Below are 19413 nucleotides of genomic sequence, written 5' to 3' on the forward strand. Positions count from 1 at the left end.
CAACTTTACACATGACGGTGACACCTGAAGCTACTTACACTGGGAGTTGACTTTGAATAACATTACAGATTACCTCTCGCCTTGTCTATTACCAGGCGACTGTGTCACACTCTGCAGAAATGTTAGGACCTTCATTAGAATTATGCTTTGTACAGTTATGCAATATGGAAATATCTTTGCTCTTATTAATTATGACGATAAACACGACGACGATTTTCTTTCTCCTAATTAAAGAGAGAAAATTAGCTGCTGTTGATAACAATAAACAACTCCGTCCTATGATAGCTGCGAAATGATTGCAGTGAGAAGATTTAATGAAAGTTTATGCATCGCAAACGCTGTCGACCGGCTATCTTACACGCGGATCGAATATCATTTCCGTGCAAGATCACCGATTTAAATTTCAGCTGCATGAAAGTTGAGTCTCGTACATGGTCCACACTCGACCGACTTGTCCGTTAGAGTAGTCAGTGACATACTCGCTCTCGTAATCCGATAACTATCCGCAAGTCGAAGAAGAGATCATGAGCTCGATCGCGTGCTCGATCGCGTGCTAGATCGCGTGTCCGATCGCGTGCTAGATCGCGTGTCCGATCGCGTGCTCGATCACGTGCTCGATCGCGTGAGTTCCGCGATGCCCATCATCCAAATACCACTGAACGCACTTAAGATCATACGATTCGCGGCAACTAATCGAATAGCTCGCTCCATTTTTATGTCTGCGAAAGAATAGGTTGCTGGGAAATTGGTCCACGTCGCTAATTTCTTTTTCAGAAGAAAGTAGCTAAGCGAAGTCAGGTGAAGGAGAAAGAACGTAACGAACCCTGGCCGTTTTTCCGACCGCGTGGCTATGCGGTTCCATTGCGCCGGCCTAATTTCTCGTCGGCTCGTTATGAGCCGCAGAGCCGCGCGCACTTGTTACCCACGGCAAATTTACATTTCAAAACCGGCGGCTCGAGAGCCGAGTAAATGTACGTCGAAATTGACGTTGCACCGGCCGTCGATTGAACTCCTCTCTGTCTCTTTCTCTCTATTTCTCGTTCAATTCGCCCTCTCTCCCTCTCCGTGTGAAAGCGGAAATTATTACCGACCACGACTACCGACTTATTTTTATCAACGGCGGGCTCGTTTAACCTGTAATTTATTACATCTCTTCTCGTCGTTCCGACGAACATTCGCCCTCTCCCCTCCACCCCGTCATTTTCCGACTATAAACGTTGCGATCTAACGAAGTTCGATTGCCTTTCCGTCCAACTTAACCAACCATGAGCATTCTACTCTTCGAAATTCTCGATAATTCAATGATTCGCCGGAGTTCAATACCTCACGGTTCTGTTCTCTATCAGGAATAAATCATGTTCCCGACTGACTTTATCGCCTTGGCAAAGGCTGGCCGCCTAGTTAATCGACCGGTCAACACGGAACTAGAATGGAGATGCTGCGACAGAACGCGTCCTGACGTCTGGATAGGAGGACACCATGAATGTACAACCACCGATGAAAGGGCTAACGTGTTTTATTGCTCGGCTGATACGCGAAAATGGGGAACCGAACTATCGGTGATTGCAAACCCGCACAATAGGCCACTCCTATGTGGTTATTAATCACCGTTTCCTCGGCAATACTACGTACCGATTCGGCCTGTGAGGCAGTCGTGCGTATCGTAGGTTAGTAATGAATTTCATAGTACTCGTCTCCTTTTAGAACGTTTTTCGGATAACAAAGAAGATTCTTCGAATCTAAATAGGAGCGAGAAGAAAAATGGTTCAAAAGATAAGTTCGAACTTTGAAAACAATCTTGCATCGATTTCGACGAAGCATCATCCATTATAGACACGAAATATGTATATAGGTATATATGTATGTACATCTGGAAGGTCGATGCCGCGCGATCTATGTACAGTGCACCTGCTTAACGTGGTAGTTGCCGCGCGGACACACTATCCCACGGGAACTGTGTAACTTAAATCTGATGTTTCTTACTAGCTTTATCAACTTTGTTACCTTTAAATAACCTAATCCGTTGAATATTTATAGACGAACAAACAACTAGTTAAGGAACGGCCAACTATGAAATTGTTTATATATCTTTTACTTTTTTAGTTTAGTTTTATATTTCTTTTAGAACTTGTCGAGTTCCGTTAAAAATCTGTTTTATCGTAAATATGCCTGCCAATTACAGTGTAGGTAATAGGAGCGTAGAAAAAATTCTTATCGCAATTAAACGTCAATGATCGCTTTCCGAATCGATATGCGGCGATTCCACTTTTCCCGAAAGCTTCGATCGTGTTCTTTATTTTCAATTAGCGAGAACGACGCGGAGAATTCCAGCTATACAGGAGAGAAGATTTCAATTGCAGCGGATTGATCCCCTTTACCCTCGAATCAAAACGTTTCGAGAGTCCAAGTTAAATATAATGCCAACGTGATTAATGGATCGTACGTGTCCCGTCGAAAATTGGTCTTCGATTAATCGAGCTATGAAATTACTTTGTACCTGTATCGACGTATTCGATAAAAAGCACCGATAGAAAAGCAGCTCTTTTTTTTTTAAAAATGTCGTGATACTTGCGACACCATCGTCTCATAAGATCCAAACGCCTCGGACAAATTACATTTATCTCTTGTCTATTATCAATCCTGACAGTCGCTTTGTATTCTATCCGAATCTTCGAAATTTATCCATTCCTTTCTTTTTTTTTCTTCCTTTTTTTTTTTTTTTTTTTTTTTCTCTCTAGCCAAGCCATTTCATCGAACTATCGAAAAACGGTCTGCCAGCATTCACAATTTCAAGACGGATCATCTCGCTGAACCCGAAATGAAACGAGTGGAAATCGGAATTCTTATTATCATTCGTTTCTCTTCGGTTCTATCTCTTTCGCTCAAATACGATAAAGAATCCTGTCGAATTTGGTGGTGTTACCCGACGGTTATAAATTTGAATACGGTCGATCGAGAGAACGTTCCCCGGCCGATTGAACTTGTTGGCATTTTAATCAATTAAGCGTCAAATAATCGTAAACAACCAAACAGTCGGTAAATCGAATATTCCAACAACATACTATTGCCTCCAACAAAGCAAATATAAATATGTATGGAGTTTCAGTAAAATTTTATACAATCACAAAGAAACAACGTAACTTCACGTCGAATTGTTATAATTGAAGGAAAATACCGTCGAGATTTTCAACGAGGACTAATAAATTATCGTTCGCTAAGTGTACATGAAGTAACATTAATTACGAAATTCGTTCGTGTATTTTCCAATATTCCGATATAATACATGCTACGTGGATACATAATTAATGATACCTGTCCCAAGCTTCATTCCAGGTCAATACTCCTTTCCACCAGTGTGAAATCAGTTGAAAGAATATGAAAATCAGTGGCGCGCGTTGCTAGAAAGTAAGAGGAATAAATATTCACTGGAAATTACCTTTTCCGCACAAATACCGCTCAACGGTAAAGTAAACGTATACGATCTTTTATGGAAAAATTATAATTGCTTCGCGGAAATCTTTCGTTTTTCTGTTAACATGCTTTCTCCAGTGTATTCGAAACCAGGCAGATATCAAAGAAATTCCCGACAGAAAATGTGGTTGGCAGAGAAACATCGAGAATAAGCGAGGAATAAACGAGAAGGGCAGAGAAATTTCTAGTCTGCATGGAAAATTACATCACGATAGTACGGCGGTACTTTGGCATATGATAGCTACGGAGGAATAGCGTCGAAACAATACGTATTATCAGCGGAATTCCTTTAAGGTGTTCTGATGTTATCGAGACTGCAAAGAAGCATAGATTCTTCACCGCTAAGGATCGAGAAGGTCTTTTGAATTACACTGTGCAAGACAGGTAATTTACTGGAAGTCTAATAACTGGTCTTGTACACTTACATTGACCAGACCACGTTAATTTGAAGAAAAATTGTGCCAAATTAATCGTACGAGACAACGCAAGGATCGTTCTTAGAGCAGGGCAAACATCTAATATTCTAACATGCAAATGCGACCGAGTAGGAACGCGCGAACGAAAATAATTTTGGCAAGTATGCCACTAGTGATACTCTTAAATCGTTAGAATAAAGAAAAAAACAACGGAAATAGATATTTAGCGATTCGATTGTTTTCTATCTGCTGCGCAGTCGGCAAACAAACGTTTAGGTTGATCTTCTTCGATACATCGAATTTTTCAATATACACGTACATGACGCATGTGTCGTGCATGAATACACAGAAATTCGAATTGCATTTGCCAGAACAAGAAACAAAGAATGTCACGTATCAAGAACTCGAATTGAAACCGATCGATTGGCAGAGATACGAATCCTGGATCTTCTAGCCGTTATCTGGAAACCTAGCCATTTGTCACGGTATAAGCCATGGGATGGAAGCAGGATTCGGAACTACATACCATGTCTCGTAAGATCTCGGTGTGCAGGTGAAATCAAACCGAACGAGATTACTCGGGACGGCGCTCAGGGTCCTTTCGCGTTAATCCTTCGCTGATTCACCGAATTGGACTAATAGCTATGCCATTATGACAGAGTTCTCAAACGCTCTTCAATTAAATCTCGTCACCATAATTCATCAAACCATTATAATTGGTATGCAGTATACTCTTAGCGCGTATCGTTCATTAACAGCCTTCATAAACAGTTTCATTTTTTAACGAGACTGCGTATCAGAATTTTCTGTCGGTTATGAAAAACGAAAAAATTACTACCAGTTCGTAAAAATGCGAAGAGAAACGTGATTAACAAATCGATTGCGTTGCATAATAAAATTCGGTATTTCCCGATTAATTCGAAATTCGCAACAATTTGGAAACTCGACTCTGGCTACAGATTAATAGCACTTGTATAAATCAGGATTGGTCTCTCGATGATTAGATAATTGGTCACACCACTTGCTTCCTAACCACTGTATTAAATTGTACAAACCGATAACGACGCTTCTTGCTCTTCACACGAACGCAAATTATTCCATCGTATTTGTTATATTACGAACAATAGAACTTTAAATAGAGAAGATTAATGGATCATAAAGGCGATTAGTTATTCGACGATACATACTACCGTATTTTAATTATCAATTAACTAAAGCAAATTCTTTTAACTAAAAAAAGCTTTTGATCTAAATTTCATTCGTAAGATCGATAGATTCAGGCAGCAAATGATTTGCACTATTCTTAACAACGCTATAACTCCAACACTTTGCCGATTACATCCCATTCTTAAGGGCTTTACACATATAATACGCAGTCTTGCAACGTGTGATCAAGTTTTCACATTGACATGTCACAGTGACATTATGCATTCTCAAATCTCTACGTGCATTTCGAGGATCGTTCTTTACTCGATAACCGATACTTTAACATCAACATTCGCTCAGTCTACGATTACATATCGTTCGAATCATTCGTCTTAGCTCACAAACGCGTACAAATAGATTCACGGTCATTGTTTACATGAATTTTTTACGCAATTGTTGCTCCTTTAATGTAGAACTACTATAGCGGCACTCGACAACAAAACTACCACCGGGCGACGGCAGTGGTTAGCGCACGAACTGCCCTGTTTTTGCGACCAGGTTTTCAGGACAGAGATAGGAAGAAGAAAACAATATCGTATATAAGCACCGCTCTACAACGACTTAAATTCAATTATAAATTGTAATGCTAAAAAAATGTAATTCCGACACACAAAATATTGCACGGCTATGTCGTACCATCACGTATCGGTACTTTTGCCTAAACCACTCCACAACCGAAATTCATTGTTTATTGTGAATAACATACACGTGTAATACTCATCTTCTCGGACAATAAATGTTATTTAAAAAAAGCAGTGTTTAGCGCCGTTGGTTACAAACGTTCAAGACCCCGATTCAAATCCCCCCGATTATGGCGAAAATACCGATTTTGGCACCCCCGAATCGCACCCGTATCCGATTTTTCTTTGGAGGGGTCTATTCGTATCTTCCTGCCGCTTTCAAAGATCAGGGGGGGATATTTTGTACTTGGTATGCTTTTTTTTAACTTGGCTTTGGTTGAGTTAGAGGCGCGGTGGCCCGTGTGCCCCATACACACGGTGTAGACGATTATTACCCTGAACGGTGGATCCCTTGGCTCGTGGGTCGATGAAGAACGCAGCTAATTGCGCGTCCATGTGTGAACTGCAGGACACATGAACATCGACATTTCGAACGCACATTGCGGTCCACGGATACAATTCCTGGACCACGCCTAGCTGAGGGTTGCTCAAGGTTCAAATTCCGGCACCCGTAGTCCGATTTTTCTTCCACGACACCTAAATGAGAAGAAAATAGCGGTACCTCACAGCGACACCTATACAACAGCAGCAGCACTATTACCACGATCTATTCACCTCACATGTGCGGAAAATCCCTTCAGTGATCTCAAGTTCGAAAGAAATCTTCGGAAAAATTCCTCATCTTGTTCGATTTATTTTTGCAGTATGTATTGTCTTTTTCGTTGTTTGGTTTATTCTAGCTCGCGATAGAAGGGAACTTTAAAGGGAATTTAAAAATCGAGATTGGAAGGTTCGCTCGGTAAACTCGTGGACTATCTTTTAAGCTTCTGAGGTTTGTGAATATCTTCCAGTAAATCCGTATCAAACATTTATTTTCTTTTCTCTTTTTTTCTTCTTTTGGTATAGTGTTATACTATGTTAAACGCTGGAAATCGTATATAATAATCAAAGTACCGACCCGGTGAAAGTTAATATCGTTCTGTTCACGGCTGGCTAAGCTATGCGAAATGAAAGAAACGGCAATAATAGAAGGTTCAGGCATTTCTTCCGTGAACGCGCGTGCATTCGCTGAATCGCTTCGCCGGGAATTAAAACGACGCATTCTTTCAGAACTTTCATTCTACCGTTAAACCCGTTATTCTCTGTACTGAATTACTTTAACGAACGATCATTCATCTCCGTTACGCGCAATCCAAAATCGAAACGTAGCATTTCTCTTCACAGCCGACTAAAATTTAATCATTGGATTTTATCGCGATCTTTCAAGCCCTTGCTGGCTCTTGAACGTCATCCGGCGAAGTGTACCGAATCGAATCACGTTCAGACTACGTTCCAAGTACCGTGAAAGGAGTGCAGCCTGTGAATTCTGTGCTGCGCTCTCTCCAACTTCTCGTGACACGTCTGGGTACATCGAATCCGAATTCTCATTTAATGGCTGTTTGTTTGATAGCATCGGCTGTGGGATCGCGCCGGTTCCATTCAGTTTTAATTGCAGCCGTTCCGGCACTTCGGTTTCGATTCCAAACCATCCTATGTCAAAGGTTACCCTTGCGTTACTTTGTTATAACCATCGAATAATTTATATCGGTCGATACGTTCAGTGGAACGATCGTTGACCGCGCTGCAACTTCATCAACGTTTTTACCATACATTTTCCAAGCGTAGGCTTGCGTTTCTCTATTAATCAAAGCGCAACGTGCGCCAACGAAGTCTGGATTGAACTCAAACTTTTGCCAGGCAATCTCGGCGTACTCGGTAAATCAAAAGAATCGACACGCTCATGCGGACTTCAACCGCTGATGTATTCGTCTATCGCGAGGATTGCTTTACAGGTCACTGGAAAAAGTAACGATAAATTGAACGGATAAATTGAAATTAGTTGCCATTATCGATCCAACTTTCTGACACTGTTCTTCGGATAATAAGTTACGTTGATTTTGACGTAAGGCTAATTAAACGGAAAATCCAAGTCTCTTAAATTCGAGGAAGACGCTTCTGTGCCGTCGTGATGTTACTACCCATCCAGTTCGTTAGTTCTCACGATGCTCGTTTGACCTTAGGCAACGAGTCATTTTCCTTGGGCATATAACTATCGCTCAAACTATCGAGTTACCAGCTTTAAAGGATCAGACGAAAGGAAAAGGGAATAGAATATGAAGCGTACTTCGAACCGTACATTTTTCTCTCAGTCTTATGTATTCCGTTTGTGAATCGAGGAAAATTCGGCAAAATAGTTGCTTCTATACATTTAGATGTCGGTTTTCTCGTTTTATCCCATCGCAGATGTATACACGTGTGGCGGTTGAAAGTAATTATTTAATGAAAGGAGTTCGTACTTTCACCACTTATACATCAGTTTCATCCATCACGAAACGAGCAAATAACGCGGTGTTCTCGCAAATATTCGGCGAAGACAATGCAACCTGCTCTTCTATCATATTGAACAAACTTCATTATTCGCATCCGGCCCGGTTTGTCAGACAGAAGTTCGCTAAATATTCTACACATTCTATTAAACCTGCACCATTTCTGATAACATATATACCGTGTTTATTTCGTGACTAAACTTTAAAACAAGTAAACCAACATTACGTATCGTTTCGTTGTTTCTATAAAAGCTTTTCTTTTACGAAACTTCTCTTGTAACGTATTTGTTTCGTTTGCTGCAACGACAAATTCCTACGACGTTCTTAAAAGTCCGATAAAACCAATTCCCGATACTAACGCAGACAGTCGTGAAGTGAAAATGAGAGTGGAATTCTCTTCCTGTAATATGCTATTAAACGCACACCGTGCTCGGCATCGTAAAACGGGGACGATAAAAAGGGAAAAGGGACACGAAATTAGCCGGCACATCTGTCAACGAAATCGCAAAAGTCAGGCTCCCTTCACGACCACATGGTTCAGCCAAAATATCCAGCAATCGGCATATAATCTGTTTAAGTTTGCTCATTTGACACGCGTGACTAACCGCGGTTCGACGTGGGTCGTGTTTCACTGTCTCATGGGGCCTACAACAGGGAACATCCCTTATAAGCACGACAGATGCGTCAACGGATCATCCCCTACGTATATCCGATCTCATCTTACATGTTTTATTCGACCGGGCTGTTCGCAAACGATTCCTCCCTCCTCGAGGTCGTAATTCCGCATAATCTGATCCTATACACGTTGCTCCAGACCGTCTTGGATTAATTCCATAGATTACATCGTTCGTCAAATTACGTCGCAAATCCGTGCAAAAGAATATTACATATCGCGCGTTGGATTACGACCGTGGATTAACGACTTACGTTAACCTCAAACTGGAGCAGGGGCTATTCACCCGGATTTAGCCGGTTATATTTATATTTAACCGCGAAAGGCTATGGCGTTTTAAAGGGAACCCATAGAAGCGCGCTGACTCATCGAATATTTCAAACCCCTGCGATATAACGACTCGTTTCTGCCGAACCTTCGTGAAACACGGTAATTTTTATTCTTTTATTTGTTCCGACCAAGCGTAAGTCGGCCAAAGCCTATCGGTTTACCAGCCTGTGTTCGCGTTTAACCGGTTCAGCCCACAAATTTTCATTAATTTCATCATCATGCGCGTTTCACTAATCGTGGCACGTTGATCACCATTCCCGTTGCCAATTAACCTCGTGCTTCGACCAACGAAAGGCGAACGCCAACAGAAATTACTTTTAACGATTCAAGAAAAAAAAAATCGTTTATCTTCGCGAATTATCTTCGTCATTAATTAAAAACGAGACCAACCAAATCCATAAAATACCTGCGACATAGAGTAAGTACTTCACCAGTTTTTTCACTCGCGCCGTTGTTTGTTTCCAGAAGAAATTGCAAGATGAAAGGTGTGAAAGGTGTGCGCGACTGCTTTAGATTATTCGTTGCAAGAGCGAGAATCTGGATTTCTTTCGTGCGTCAAGTGCAATTTCCGCGGTCGTTAATGTAATGCAGACGAGCTCAGAGGTTTGGAATATTTAAGAAAGCGAAACGCTATAATGTACATAATATAAATAAATTACCTAGAAACCTGCATTTCATCGACTTTTCGATTTAATTCATAACACTGCGACAACTCATTCGATCAACGATTCTGTCTGTCAACATTCCACGAAGTTGGAAAAAGATTCGTTCAGAGTTTCACCATGGGCGCAGTTATTGTACACTTTTGAAAGTTTATTCGGTTTGGTTCGACGTTTGCTTTTACCTATCGATCCTGTCACGTTATTCGCGTTTCAAAAAAGGAGATATTCTTACGAGTCCAACTTTCGTATCGATCTTCCAACATGGTTACCTGTCATGAATGATCTAAACCCAGAAACCAGACATATATGTCTCGATGACAGAGCAAATAGTACATCGGTGATTTGCTTCAAAAATAACCAGATTGCATTCTTTATGATTTGGATTGGTAATCTAGACGTAATATAGACGAGTTACAACGACCTATGAATCTTATTAATAACGAGGCCTTTCGGAAGTTCGGCCCCTTTCCGCAAACAGTATGAAAACAATTTGTTCGATCGATGAAAGGGGAACGAACAGCAAATCGATATCGAATAAAGTCACTTTCGATGAGGTTTCCCGGATACCGGAAGACGTAGGTCTGACATATTTAGCGAGATCCGATAAGTCTTCTCGCTGGTTTCAAGACAGGATGTATATGTAGACGCAAGGTGGCACGAAGGGTTGGTTTTCCGCTGGGAACGGCAACGTCTGATCGTTTGATTACCCATGGTATACCCTCCAGCTGGTAATTACCAGTCGAACGCGATATTCGTCACGCCATCTGCTTTCTCTCAGGAGGTCACTTCGTGCTCGAGAAAAATTGCAATTCGGCCCGTTTTTTCGACCCGATAACCGTTTCATCCGACTAATAATTTTTCATGAATCAACGAAAAGTGAATGGAACACATTCACGAACAACCTCTTGCGAGCAAATGTTCGAATGGCTCGAGCATCGCATTGCATTGCCGCTGCATCGATGAAAAAAAAATCCGCCTGCGAATTCATCCTGATGTACGCATGTACATACCTAAATACTTTCCAAGGTAAAATCGAGTTATTCGCATTATCCGGTGGCTGAAAAGATGTACCTATCTATTTTTCGTAAATAGTACGAATCGTGCAACGAGTCGCGGCAGATGCTAATTTAGTTGGCATAGATCGTACAGAATTCGATGTATCGGAATGAAAATCCAACTAGTATACGGAGTATACGGGGCTGGAAGTTTGACAGACAATTTTCCGACAAATTTAGATAATAACTTTTACATGTAAAATTACAGTAATACGTTTTCCCAGTAGGCCAGAAAGTTGACATACGTGTACAAAAGCTGGTCTCTTCTTGCTTCTCTCATTCCTCGGGAACCTCGTAATGGTCATCGTATATCATGAGGTCAACCTTACGGATCCTACTCTATCCCCTATCTCTTTCCTTTTATCCTTTCACTTTCGTTTACGTTCACCTATTCGTGATATCACCTGGTGAGTAGGTTCTATCTCGAGTGAGAAACAACCCTTCGCATTTTCTTCGTACGGTTTCGTTAAAAAACGAGCCAACGTGGAATCACGACGACACCTGATACAACGATATCGAATTATAAAGACCGTCGTATCTCGATAGGGAAAAAAATAAAAAATCGTTCGCCTATAGAAAGTTAAATTTAGAAAATGAATTATCGGTAGCAAAGTACAAGTTCGGGGGAGATTTGAAGTTTCTTTGACATTGAATTGCGAAGGGATGAATAAGTTGGCAAGGAACTTCGAGATTCGTTCAGATATCGGCTTGAAAACAAGGAAATAAAAGAGGTTCTGCAATGTGGGTTAAGATCGCCGCTTTGTTTAAAAGGAAAATCGCATCGATGCATCGAGAAAAGTGGTAGCCGTCGGCGTGAGTATCGTTCCCTCGATATTCATCGCGTCGAACTTGACTTCATAGCGACGTATTGTAGTGACTTTTTTGTTTCGAAATTCTTTCTTCCGTGTGTTCTATATTCGTCCCTTCTTGGGTAAGTCTGGCAGAATGAATTGGAGGAAAGTGGGGAAATTTGGTTCTCCCTCTGACGTAATTATACCTGGATCGAAGTTGGAAATAAATTTTCCCGTGACGTCAATGCCAGAAAATCTTTTGTATTCCATTGATGAAAATAAAGCTGAGAACAAAGGTGCTCGTTAAGAGTAACAATTTTTTTATTCACAGAAAGGTTGAACAATCAAGCCATAAAGGATTCAATTTCAAACCAACGTCACAGAGGAGAGTTACCGCTAGTTTACAGTCGTTTTAACGAGCAGTTTCGTTTCCGCGTCGTGTCATAAAATTATTATCAACGTCGGACATTGCGAGCAAAGATAATCTATCGTAATTAAAAGGTGGTCACGTTCTAGGACTTGTCACTGTGATTTCGTTAGTCGTTATTAACCTTGCTGTCAATTCCAGCTGTCTGGACACAATAAATTCTGGGCCATTTAATCTTCGCTTATACTTGATTCGCGTGCAAATTCTCGCTTACATGTCGATCTTTGTTTTCCAACGTGCAATTTGGTTGCGATAATAACGAAATTCTTGAGGTAATTTTTACAGCTTTTATCGTCCTTGTAATCCCATTAAAATAGCAACGAATGAACTACGAAATGTTACGATCTCTGCATATTCCTATTCGTTTAAGCATTTTATTCTTTTTTTTTTTTTTTTTTAAATCACCCAGCTTTATCGAAGCATAGCAAGTCGTGCGAGACCAATATGCGCAACGTTTTTTAAAGCCGCGAGATGCTTTCTACTCCAGACGGAATTACCATTTTCTTTTTCCTTTGTATATCTGCTTCTGTAAATATTTATTATATACATTTATGCACTGTTAAATTTAGATTACGATTGTTTTTCAACGCTATAGATGCACACAACAAAGGCACAAGTTTGTCGACGTAGAAAGTCGAATAGAAGAGATTTCGAGTGCCCGGTATACTACATGCAGAAACTCGTGCGCAAAGAGCTACTTAACAAGTAAGATTACTGCTAATACAAAGGATAAAGGTGACGTTTATGAACGAGTAAATTCGCCCATACAATAAGTTAATAAACCACGTGAAGAGAATGACGGAAATAGAGGTAATAGCAGCGGTCGTGTCACCTAACGACACTGCTCTTGTCTTTGAATAATTAAGCGTCTTTGGCTCGCGGGCCAAAAACACGCAGCCCAATTGCACCAGTCGAGCCTAAGTAAGTATATCGCGAGCGATAAGCATCAAAAATACATTATTTATAGCCAACTCATTGGATCAAACGCTCTGAACGTAGAACGTTTAAATGTCTCTCGTTCTACCGCTATCGCTTTTTATCTTTTGTCAATGTTGAAATTTCTCTTTACATAATATCATCTACCACCTCTATTTTTTACCATTTTTCGTCGCTTCATTTCGAATTGTTTCCCCGTTGTCATTTACATCTTTGTTTCGTCACGTATCTATATCTTACTTGTATCGTGGTTTTCTGAGTCACTTTCATCTATTACAATCGTCGTACGACCTTTATTACCGTTACACCTTTTGTTCTGTCCAAGACCGTAGGTAACAACGATCCGTAGTTCGTTAGCTGGACTCGAACTTTCTCCTAATTATCAAAGAGCACTCGAGAAGAAACACCGAGCGGAGGAGTCGGTACCGCGACAGATGCAATTATAGTTAGTTACGGGAACTAATCTACTGCAGCTGCTTGTACTTCGTCATCGAGACTTTGTAATGTAATTTAGGTATGCTTGTCAAATCTATGGTTGATTTGTTCCATGAAACGGGGTGAGCCGAATTAAAGAAAGTTGCTAGGGATAAAGCGGATGTAGAATAATTACTCGACCACTTCCTAGATTAACCGCGGTGTAGAACAAAGAATTTTTTCCTATAAAATTTATGATGCGTCCAGTAGTCAGAAGCTTATCTAAACCGACAGGAAGTAATTTATTCGGCGAATGGAGCGACGTATTATATCGCTAAATGCAACATATTGCTGTACGATGCACTAATTACCTTTCAACATAGTTATATCGTGACACGGTTAACGATGCGTTTATAATAAATGAGTTAATGCGAAAGTAGCGCACAACGTAATAGTTCACGCGAAATCAATGTGCGCAGAGTAACGGTTTAATAAATTAACGTCGACGAGCCACTTGCGATTTAAATTTAAGCACCGAACGTTTTACCGAATCCCTCGATAGCGCCACTTTTTATCAATCTTTCTGACAATGGGCCAATAATTTTTATATCTTTATTTTTACGCGCACACAGATCATTTAACGTACATTAACAATGTCAGATTTTATTAAACTGTGTACGCACGTCACCACTTGCCGTGTACGATGGCAAACATATTCTTACGATATTGCTCGCAGTTTCGATATATTATTGTAGGTTAATTGATTTAAATTTACATACATATTCAAATGCACTCTCGAAAGTGATACCGAGCATCCTCTTCTATCTATGACCTAATTCGAAAGTTGACCTGATGTCGGTGTGGCGTGGCATGGCGTGACATTACCAAAGGGTTTAACCGTCGCGTCTCTGTATTTTTCCATTATCAGGGATTTCTCCGGCGGCTGTATATCCGAACACTATTACTATTAATAGAGAATAATTTTTATCCGGCGCGGCGCCTCGATACGCCTCGCGCATGTTACAGCGGGCAAAATAAAACGCAAAGCTCGCTTGATTATTCCGGCTCATGTGTACATTCCTATCTATACGTATGTACATATTGCGCGTATCTACGTTTTCAGAAAGCCACCACGGCATCTGTGTCCAATTACACGACCAGCCGAATATCCACAAAACCGGATAAAACTCGGTGACCTATTAGAAATAACGTAATTCCATACGTCCGACAAGTTTGCTGGCAAAAAAAGAGGGAAACACGATGATATCAGTGTTCAACCGTAATTTTCGTAAGGTATGTATAAAAGAGGAAAAGCCATTAGAAAAATTCCTGTCAGCCGATCTCCATTAGATGGCTGCGCTGGCTGAACGTCTGCTAGTATTTTCATAGATGAAAGAAGAGCCGACGGAAGGGAATCATCTATCATTATCGGCTCTCAGGTGTCAACGTCGGATGAAATCGAATTTTTTGTTACGATCGACACCTCCGGATCGCGTTCTCGTGACAAAACAGCACTCGCGATCAGAACCAAAAAGAAAATGAAAAACATCGTCTTTTTATTACGCCTCTTTAACAAATGGCCCTGCCGGTCCAGTCATTCACGATGAAAACATTTTTCTAATGGAAACTTTAACCTTCTTATCAACGAAGTCTTTCGGACGACATTTATCCACAAGGTTTCTTCTTCCTTCTTTTTGCGGAAATCCCGATGAAACCACAGATAAATGAAATGACAATTAACAACGTGACCAAATGCATAGGACGATCGGCTTGCTGAATGAAGCAGCAGCCTACGTGATTCTCTTCTCTAATAGCAATCAAAGTAATTAATTATCCAACGTCCATCGCTCTCTCACTCAATCACGTCGACACGAGTTCCGACATCGACATCATCGGAGATGACTAAGTATCCGTTTTCCTTCCTTTTATTCCGTCATGCCGCTTTTCACATTGCTTTCGCAAAGTTTTACGTATCATCTATTATATTAATTTCATCTGGACATTTGGTAGTTACGTTGCAAAATTTCGTACGATTATTATCCGAACGATAATAATACAGAAGTGGCAATTATTAAACGTCCCAGCAATTTCTACATTTAATTAATACGTTAATTGCATGCTAGCCACGCGATAGCAGTTATTGTCATTTCGTTGACAACTTCATTTAAATTGTTCGATGAATTTTTCCGAATGAAAGAGCAACGAACAAACCTTTACCAAAACGTTTCTACCGTAATAGCTACATTAATATTGCATGGCACAGGAATGCAGTAATTAACGAACAATTATTCAGAGCGATGTATGTACATTCATTAATACGATCGATCGTCGATACGTTGATTATTCAACGCTGTAAAAATCAAGTATCAGAAAGGGAAATATTTTACGTTCCGTAACATAAGCCAAACGATAGGATCGATGTTAAAAAATCTCTCTCAAGGTAAAAAAATTTTTACGCCATGAAAGTAGTCATAGATAAGGTATTAATATTCTCGCAGAAGCGATGATCCAATAAAACGAACGAGCTCATCCGCCCAATATGAAATAGTTTTGTGTTTATTAATTAAATTCCACTGCAATGCACGCGCGAAGAAAATCGTATTTGCATAATTATTCGAACGACAATAGTTCAGATAGGCAAACGATAAAAAACCTCCATGATTGATCGATTCTGAAGTACACCGTACACCGATCGGCCTAATCCGTTCTTTAGCTATTGCACGAACCAGTACATAGCACGAAACAGAATCTCCGATGTTCGCCAACGTGGACATAGCATGTATTTCGAAGTAATCTGACCTGGCCGATCGATAAAAAGCAATTGCCAAAATTATACTTCAGGAATGAAGATGAATCGTTGTTATTCAAAATCTTCTCTACATAGTTGTCGTTTTTCTTCCGAAATTATAATACCGGTGATGCTGCGGAATGCCGGTATCAAATGAATCTTTCGCTTAGAAACTACCAACTCTCCTCTCCAATTACTTCAACGAAGAATTACGACAACATTTCGTACGAAATTGTATCGTGAGTGTTCCTCCTAACGTTTCACGGTAATTGCGGCGGCAAGGCCCGAAATTATAGTATTTATCGGCCATGGCGAAATAAAATCGACCATTACGGAAAGCACATCGCCATGTAAGCACAATACGATGTACGAAATACCGTTTCAATTTCAATTAAATCGGGCACTAAATGCACGGAATGTCACTCATTTAATCCCAGCGAGAAAGACGCACGATGCCTGCTGATATCGATATCAACGTTGATGGACACTGTCGCACGATACGAAAAAATAAAAACAATTATCTCTCGACACGTTATCAATTTTTCTGCATTTTTAACGAAATCGTTGAAGCCTCGATTTTATATTTTTGACGTAACGCAAATATTGTCCATCGCTGGAAAATTGCAAGAGCTCGCAGCAAGTCGTTTTTCGACATTTTTCGTTTTTCGAATTTTCGTCAATTTCGCCGTTAAAGAAATTCCCTCGGATATTTATATGCGTAAATTTCCGAAACTTCTGCTTATTCAGCGAATAGGACGAATTGCTTATTCAGCGTGAAAATTCGTGTAGAATCTCTGATAACTTGCCTTATGTTTTCTATGTAGAAACGCTATATCCGTTTCTCTAGCTATAGTGCTTTAGTATCCTAGCCTGAAGCGGGATTTCGAAATTAAATTACAAAACCAACGAGCTTAACCCATGCATCGATGCTCCGTGTGCAGCACACGTTCTACTAGGTAATATAGCAATTTCATTGTTAAACGGAAAACAAAGTTATCTAATTAGTTTCAATGTATGCCTGTATTACATAATGCATTTGCACGAGTTAGCCGCGCGTATAAGTATCCATGGTATATTCGCTTTATAACGAACGTATTACGAACCTATTACGTGCGTATACCCTTGTATATAACTACTCGGCTAAGTTGTTCGTATCGCGATACGACTTCAATCTCTTTTTGATAAAATCTCTTAAATCAATTCCTGTCCTTTCGAGTAAATAGCTGTCATTTGAATTGTATTAAAGGGTTTCAATTTCAACGATCTATCAAACCGTCGAATATACTTAACAAATTACCAACGTGTTGCGACGGTTTCATCGCCGATTCTCTTAGTACGAATATAACGAGAAACATGAAATTACAAGTATAAGTATAATAGTATTGGGTTGAATTAGAAATAGAAAAAGAGATACCTGGATTATCTTGCTCGTTGGTAACGTGTAAGATCCAAAAAGCAACGAGATGCAGTCTTACACGAGGCCGATCGAAGTTACGTACACTTTTTCGCGTCATTCACTGCAGTGGCGGTAACACGTTGCAGTACTCTTGTGGCAAGGTTTAGGCCACTTGTATCACAGCACTGTTTCGTTGGACAGAAAAGCGCATCTGTGCGGTGTAAAACCATAAAACCTGATCCTCGACAAGAAAGATTTCGACAAAATTCCGCAACCACCTTAGTCCACTCGCACTTTCTTCCCGCGAAAGTTCACCTCGATCCGCGCATCGTGTCAAACAATTGCCAACGTTCGCTGACGGTAGCTACGCTTTTCAGCAGCATGAGTTCAAGGAAAAGCAAGCTCCCGTACTTCGTAACGGATATCTGTTCCCAAAGTCCTCGACCATTCCACCTGGATTCTCATCTTCACATAATACCTCCTAAGAAACTCGTAACTGTTACAGGAACACTTTCGAAGAAACTATAAAGAGTATCTCGCTACGTGTGAGAATACAGCGGACGACAGAGAACACCTAGCACTATCGAATCGAAACTTTTCCTTAATGTCTGTGCACTCGAAGCAAACTTTCGACTGGCTGTTTCGCGTAGGATGATGGAAAAGGACGAGCGCGGAACTGGAGATCCCGCGTTCGAGTGTACCGCGATCACGTACAACGCTCGACGCGTCGATGAATGCGCGAAAGCGAGGAGACGCGAGCAAAGGAGAAGCCGAAAGGACAGTGCGCGGCAAATGGAGTCGAACGATCGCGATACACGAGCGGCGCGTCGTGTTGTTGGCAAGCGACTAACCCCCTGACGGCGTCCTGCACCCCCGGACGCCGCGCATGCCTCCTACCTTAAAGAACTCACCCACCCCTCTTCTCAGTGCCGCCCCAAAACCACGGTGACTTCATCTTTTTTGACGAGATGCCTGTGAAACCCCTCTTCTCTATGCTCTCTTTATCCGCCCTTCTTCTCTCTTCTTTCCTCTGCCTTCGACTTCCTTTTATACTTTTTTTTTTTTTTACCTTTTTCTCCTTTTACCCCCTCGCGTGGACCTTTCTCTTCTTTCTGTTCTCCGTCCTTTTTCTGCATCCTCTTTTTTGCCCCGTTTCAACGAGGTGCCGCTATTTCTCTTCGACTAGAATTCTCGATGTTGATATCGGCGTTATTGCTTATTTCGTGCTTGATCGTTACTCGCCCTATGAAAAAGGGACCATTAAAAAACAAAGTGACGGATGTCGCTATCAAACTCTTGTCCTACCTTTCTGTTATTTTAGGATATAAGTGACATCGTTAAAAATTCTCCCGACAACGGAAAGTCTTCCAGTGAGAGACATAAAGTCGCAGTAAAAGTCGAAGTTTAAGACAATAGAAATGGCTAGCAATCGTAAGCGCTGTCCTGGTAACGTTCGGTGTACACGAAATTGCTTCAACAGGTACAAATGATGGCGACGTTATCCAGCAAAATATTGCACTTTTTCATTCGAAATATGTACCTATATACCTCCATATCGCGTGGCATAACCAACGTTACACAAATTATTCTTTGCTTCTTTCTCAAACCACATTTTGGAATATTCTACGTGAACGTTGCTCGCTCATTAAAAAAACAAAAAAAAAAAAACACGCATAAACATTTCCTTGGAAAAGGCACATGGAGTTTTTCCTCGAATCGAGTGAATCCTTCCAATTTACGTTTCTTGTTTCTTCCCGCGATAAATAACAGAGAGTAGATCGCATGGTAAGTTACACCGTACT

General features: G+C 40.7%; 1 protein-coding gene and 1 non-coding gene across 2 annotated transcripts in view; one reads left to right on the top strand and one right to left on the bottom strand.

Moving 5' to 3' along the window:
* The window catches only part of LOC139987221 (cell adhesion molecule 3), a 42344-nt gene extending 23876 nt beyond the window's left edge, over positions 1–18468 (bottom strand). Inside the window, exon 1 of the mRNA XM_072003224.1 lies at positions 17630–18468. The gene's annotated coding sequence lies outside the window, so the exon portion shown is untranslated. The remainder of the gene's footprint in view (positions 1–17629) is intronic.
* On the top strand, positions 6106–6260 carry LOC139987846 (5.8S ribosomal RNA). Its single transcript, XR_011799950.1, has one exon. It is a non-coding gene; the product is annotated as a 5.8S ribosomal RNA (ribosomal RNA).
* Positions 18469–19413: the final 945 nt, after the last annotated feature.

This window comes from Bombus fervidus, chromosome 5 (genome assembly GCF_041682495.2).
Source record: "Bombus fervidus isolate BK054 chromosome 5, iyBomFerv1, whole genome shotgun sequence".
Taxonomy (NCBI): Eukaryota; Metazoa; Arthropoda; class Insecta; order Hymenoptera; family Apidae; genus Bombus; species Bombus fervidus.